This window comes from Wolffia australiana, chromosome 17, assembly GCF_029677425.1.
Source record: "Wolffia australiana isolate 7733 chromosome 17, ASM2967742v1".
In the NCBI taxonomy this organism is placed as follows: Eukaryota; Viridiplantae; Streptophyta; class Magnoliopsida; order Alismatales; family Araceae; genus Wolffia; species Wolffia australiana.
This window is the reverse complement of record NC_135851.1, coordinates 187,804-194,450: the sequence shown is the minus strand read 5'-3', so window position 1 is coordinate 194,450 and position 6,647 is coordinate 187,804. Positions and strand designations below refer to the sequence as shown.

Here is a 6,647-nt window from a genome sequence, read left to right as displayed (position 1 = left end):
CTTTATCTGGTTCATATTTTATTTTATTATTTTGATTTCATTTTTAGATATTTCATTTATTTTTTTTTATTACTTCATTTTACTTAATCTTTTTATTTTTTTATTTCATATTTTATGAGTCATCCCAATTATTTTCATTATAAATATGTACACTAAAATGTGGTTTCTATAAAAGTTTCCGCCTGATCAAGGTTGAGGAGCTGAAGTCTAAATGTTGGGAATGAAACTTCAGCAGAAGGGTAGCACTGACTTTAAACCAAGGGTTTCCTATTTATAGACAATTTATATCAAAAAAAATAAGCTGATGTTTCAAATAAAATACCTATTGATAGGACCACTGATACATAAATACCAAAAAAAATGAACTCTTGAATCTTATTTTTAATGCATTAGATGAGATGATACACGCTATGGGACCAATCAACCACAGATTGAAACTTGCTTCAATTTTAGTAAAATAATACAAATCCAAACATCATTTTGATAATTTAGGAAAAATATAATACATATCCAATTAAGATAAATGTGAAAATGGTGTTAACTATTAGATACCCAATCTAATGATTTTCCTTATATTTAATGTTTTATTTTTAATCCATATTTTGCCTTTAACATACCATTTAATGCTTCACATGGAAAGACATAATGTCAATTAAATTAATGACATCACAAAGATAAATCAATTTAGATGCTGAAGAGGTTACTTACTATTGAAGATTAAAGACTACACTTCAATATATTTTTTCTCACCATCTTCAGGTGATGCATGACAAAGGCAAATTACATTTTTATTTTTAATGGAATTGTAAATTTTGTTAGCTTAAATCAAATAGTGTTTGTAATTATAGAAACTCACTCAAATATATATATATATATATATCTATATATATTCTTCCACTCCATGGATCTATAAGATCCCAGAACTTCATTGTTTTCAACGGCGATTTTAATTTGAAGAAAATATCACTTTGATAAATCTCGTCCATCAGTTTCTCCTAAGCCGCCGCCGTCGCCGCTGGAAAAGCCGCCACCGCCGCCACTGAGGGGAGGCCCTCCTGCTGTCGTCGTCGTCACTCTCTCTCTCATTGCTCTCTCTATTTTCCCATTCTCTCTCTCATCGCTCTCTCTCTTTTCCCGTTCTCTCTCTCATCACTCTCTCACTTGGATAAATCTCATCCATCAGTTTCTCCTAAGCCGCAGCCGCCGCCGCCGCCGCTGAGGGGAGGCCCTCCTGCTGTCGTCGTCATCGCTCTCTCTCTCATCACTCTCTCTCTTTTCCTGTTCTCTCTCTATTTTCCCATTCTCTCTCTCATCGCTCTCTCTCTTTTCCCGTTCTCTCTCTCATCACTCTCTCTCTTTTCCCGTTCTCTCTCATCGCTCTCTCTCTTTTCCCGTTCTCTCTCTCATCGCTCTCTCTCTTTCCCCGTTCTCTCTCTTCTTCCCTACGATACTCTCTCGTTCGCCTTCTCTCTTCTTTATTTCTCTATCTCTATCGGGCTCTCTCTTAATCGCCGTTTCTCTTCTTTATCTATTGGCTGTCTCTTTTCCTCTCTCCATCACTCTTTTTCTCTATCGGACCCCTTCTCTTATTTGTCCCTCTCTCTCTAGTTATTTCTCTCAATCATCTCTCTTTCTAGTTCTCTTTAGATTTCTCTCTCTCTCGGCGAGCATCCTCTCTAACTTTATCTCTCTATCGCACCCCCTTGATGACTCTCAAATATGTCATCAAATAATTAAAATTTTTAGTTTTCATTCATCAAAATTATAATGTTAATTCATGCTAATATCATGCATATGCATCATTTTATAAAATCACTAACCCCACTTGATCCTTTGAATCAAGTGGAATATATTTAACAATTTATGGTTAGTAAACATTCAGAGACAGGTTAAGAAGATCAAGGAAAGAGACGAGGATCAAGAGGAGCGGGCAAAAATTCAAAGAAGCAGAAATTACAAAAATGCCCCTGGGCATGACTTAAAAGAAACCTATAAATACTCTCTTGAGAGTTGATTTTAGGTTGTCCAGAATTTCTCTCAAGGAAGCTAGGGCTTGGAGAGAAAGGATTTCTGCAGACCCTCCAAGGCTGATGAGCATTGGAGCTGGGAGAGAAGCAAGCCGAGGAGTAGCGGGAGCACGACGATCGTCGCCTTGCCCGGAAGGAGTGACACAAGGAGGCGTGAGCGTTTCGGTTTTGGTACAATCTTCTTCTCCCTTCTAAGACAATCAGGGTTGGGCTGAAGATCACAAGCTGTGTCTTCAGCATTTCCAATTTCTGTTGTTCCTTTGGTTACGTTTGATTTCGAATCCCATAGTTGATTGAATCGTTTTCCATTCTGTCTAGCAAAAATTTCATTGTTCTCGCATCCGATCGTGAACTCCTTCCCTACAGAACTTCCAACTGCTAGCAACCCAGGCCTCAGCCTAGGTTGCCAGCAATCCAAGCAGCGAGCAAGCTTGCCCGCACGCTCAGCAGCGCGAGCAGGCTCAGCGCCGGCAGCAGCGTAGCAAGCGCGCGAAGCTGGCAGCGGCTCTCCCGCAGCGCAGCAGCGCGCGCGCGCGCTTCGCCAGCACGCGCAGCGCCGTGAGCAGCAGGCTCACCAGCGCGGCGTTCGCGCGTGCACAAACACCCGCAGGGTGTTTGCTCAATTGCCTCACAGGGCATAAGCGAACCGTCAACTAAGAAAATTTCTCCGCTGACGGTTCTGCTCAATTGAGTTTGCCAAGATATCTCCGTAAAACTTAACTGAAGATAATTTGACTGAAGAATTAGCTGAATCCATACTTTTAAGGAATTCTCTGCAACTTATTCTGAAGAAAATTTCTACACAGATTAACACTTGGAATTAGAGAACTGAATAGACTGATTTAGTAGAAAAGAATTTTCCGCTGTTTTCTTTGCTTCCTGTGGATCGACCCTTGCTTGCCAAAGGCTGTGAGGTTATAAATTTCGTTGCATAAGCTCAATCCTCACACGAATTCAACTGATAAATAACCAGTAAAAAACACCCTAAAATTGAGCTCATCAACTGGCGCCGTTGTCGGGGAGCACGGTATTACAGTAGGAATTTTTGTTTTTCTGAATCTACAGTCATTCTTTATTATCCTCTTAAGCTGAAGGACTTTAAAATCCTCAGCTCATCGTCTGCTAACATTTTGCTGAAGATTTATGGTAGTAACACGCTCAGGAGCTGGTGAGAAGTCTGCAGAAAAAATTAGTAGAGACGCCACCCCGGATTCTACAGTCACAGAACCAGAAATTCAGAAGAGAAATATGGCTGAAGAGATACATCAGCAGAATGAGAGGAGAAGAACTATGTTGGATAGGTCTACACCATCCGGAAGCTTACGACAAACTGATGTAAATCTGAACATCGGTGAAGGTATCTTGTTTCGATATGATAATGCATTGATCAATTCTCTACCTGAATTTAACGGATTACCTGCACAGAATCCGTTAGAATTCCTTGATGATTTTCATATTAGATGCTCTTCTCAAAATGTTCCTGGAATATCTACGGAGATGTTAAAAATAAAATATTTTCCTCTAACTCTTAAAGATAAAGCGTTTGCATGGTATCGTAATCTAGGAATCACTTTTAATTCTTGGGAAGAGATGCAAGGAAAATTTCTGCAGAAATTTTACCCTCTCTCCAAAACAAATTTTTATAGAAGAGAAATTCACAATTTCCATCCTCATGACGGAGAAGCCTTTAGTGAGTCATGGGAGAGATTCAATGATTTGTTGAGGAAATGTCCTCACCATGGCATTGAGCAATGTCAACTAGCCCAAATATTTTATGAATCTCTCTCTGATTTTATGAAAAACAAAGTAAATCTCGCTACGGGTGGAACATTTTACACCGCATACGAGGATGAGGTTTTTGATATTTTGGAGAGAGTTTCAGAAACTGACTTGCAGGAGATTGGAGCCAATCAGAATGGGAGAAACCTACAGCCAAAAAGAGCAGGAGTTCTGCAGGTTAACGCCAAGGAGGGAGAGCTACAAGCGGGCCTAAGGGAGACTAACCAGAAATTGGAGGAGCTCACCTCCACCTTGAAGAATGTCTTTTTAGGTAACTCTCCTATCATTAAAGCTAAGATCTGCTCTCTCTGCTTCAGTAGGGAACATGAAGATGGGGCCTGCCAAGCCATGGAAGAAGAGGTGAAGGCCTTCAACCAGCCGCAACAACCGTGGGCAGGTCAAAAGAGGCCAAATTTCCAAAACGGAGAGAGCTTCACCCAAGGGAACAAAGCTCCTTTTCAACACCAATTTCAGCAGAAGCAGCAGTTTCAATCAAGACACCAACAGCAGTATCAGGCTCCCTCTCAAACTCAACCTGATTTCTCTACACTAACCCCGGTTATTTCAGATATGATCGAGAAGCAAAATCAGAAGTTGAGAGCGGAGATGGAGATGCGCATGCAAGTCATGATGGAGTTCCAAACGAAGCAGATGTTGGAGTCCCAAGAACAGATGAGGAAGCTATTGGAGAGCTTCAGACCTGCACCACCTGAACACCAAGGTATAACTCTAGAACCCCATTGCACATCATATAAACTTCCCACGAAACCGGTAATAAATCCATGCAACCTACATCATGTGCAACACTCCATTCATGATGATACGAATGGAGAAGATCCTGAAGTTCTAGCAATCTCAAAATTGAGAAATGGAAAGGAACTTCAGGATCCTTATCAGAATTCTATAGAGAATTCTAAGAAGGGGAATGAATCAAGAGAGGAAGAAGGAGAGGATTCTCCCTACGTGGAGGAACCTCTACCTTCTACGAGTGGGCAACATGTTCCTTACCCTTCAGCTTTAAATAGGAAAAAACCGACTCTTGATTATGAAAATAGATTACTTGAGAACTTTAAAAGAGCCACCATGACTGTTACTATAGAGGACATGCTTAGGTGTGCACCCTCCCTAAAGAAATACCTTAAGGATTCTTGCACCATTAGGAAGCCTAGGGAAGTAGTTAAATTATCTGAAAACGCCTCTAGCATCCTTAATGCCATCCCTATCAAAATGAGAGACCCCGGAGCCCCTTTTATCACATGTGACATTGGAGGAAACACATTCTCTAAAGTTTTATTAGATACGGGAGCAAGCATAAGCATCATCCCAACGGCATTATATAAGGAGTGTGGGTTTGGAGAATTAGAGGAAATACATATGGATTTACTCCTAGCTGATGGAACTGTTAGGCAACCCGAGGGAAGGTTAACCGATGTCATGATCACTGTAGAGAATTGTGAAATACCCGTAGATTTTATAGTGACTGATGTGAAAATATCGGGAAACATTAGCTTAGCTCCTATTATCTTAGGAAGACCATTCTAGTTACGGCAAAAATGATAATGGATTGGGAAAAGGGGACGGTGGAGTTTAAAATTGGAAAGGAGAGAGTTCAACTTGATATATCAAAAATGATGAAATGTCCCTTAGGAAGCAATGAGGAGTTAAAATTGTGTGCAGGGGGCGACGGAGAGGATGTGATTAAGGAATACTTGTCACAAGTAGAGGGCAGAGAGCTAGAGGAAGAAATCATAGACTCCCCTTCGGTAAAGGTAGGACCAGAATTGAAACCCTTACCCTCATCCCTCAAATATGCATATCTAGATGAGAAGAAAATCTTACCGGTAATCATTTCCTCATCACTCACTCCTGAACAAGAAAGTGACTTGCTCGATGTACTTAGGGAGCATAAAAATGCCATAGGTTGGACATTTGATGATATTAGGGGAATTCCATCTTCGATCTGTGAACATAGGATATTTTTAGAAGAGGAAGCAAGACCTTGTAGAGAGCATCAAAGGAGACTCAACCCTTACATGAGAGAAGTTCTTGAGAAAGAAATTATAAAGTGGTTGAATGCAGGAATTATTTATGCCATATCTGACAGTAAATGGGTGAGTCCCGTACACATGGTACCAAAGAAATCTGGAATTACAGTAGAAGTGAATGAAAAAGGGGAAGAGGTGCAGAAGAGAATGACCACTGGATGGAGAGTATGTATTGATTATAGGAAGCTAAACAAGGCAACCAAGAAAGACCACTACCCTCTACCCTTTATGGATCAAATATTAGAAAAGTTGTCGGGGCAACAATATTTTTGTTTTCTTGATGGTTATTCAGGGTACAACCAAGTAAACATCCATCCTGATGATCAAGAGAAGACAACATTTACGAGTCCCGTAGGGACATATGCCTTTAGGCGTATGCCCTTCGGGCTATGCAATGCCCCCGCCACATTTCAGCGATGTATGAATGCCCTCTTTTCTGATTTAGTAGGAGAATGTCTAGAAATCTTTATGGATGATTTTTTAGTTTTTGGATCTACCTTTGAAAACTGCTTACTAAGCCTCACCAAAGTATTGAAGAGGTGCATTGAGTCCAACCTTGTCCTAAGCTGGGAAAAATCCCATTTCATGGTGCAGGAGGGAGTAGTGCTGGGACACATGGTCAGCAACCGTGGATTGGAAGTGGACAAGGCCAAGATCGAAATCATCCAGGGCCTTCCACCTCCAACCAACCTAAAAACCCTTAGGGGTTTCCTCGGCCACGCGGGTTTCTATAGACGTTTCATTCTTGACTTTGCTAAAATTTCCAAACCTCTTACAAATCTTTTATCGTCTAAGA

At 40.7% G+C, this 6,647-nt stretch overlaps 1 non-coding gene across 1 annotated transcript; it reads right to left on the bottom strand.

Moving 5' to 3' along the window:
• Positions 1–3,663: 3,663 nt before the first annotated feature.
• On the bottom strand, positions 3,664–3,772 carry LOC144714699 (small nucleolar RNA R71). The gene has a single exon (XR_013584438.1). It is a non-coding gene; the product is annotated as a small nucleolar RNA R71 (small nucleolar RNA).
• Between the last annotated feature and the right edge of the window lie 2,875 nt (positions 3,773–6,647).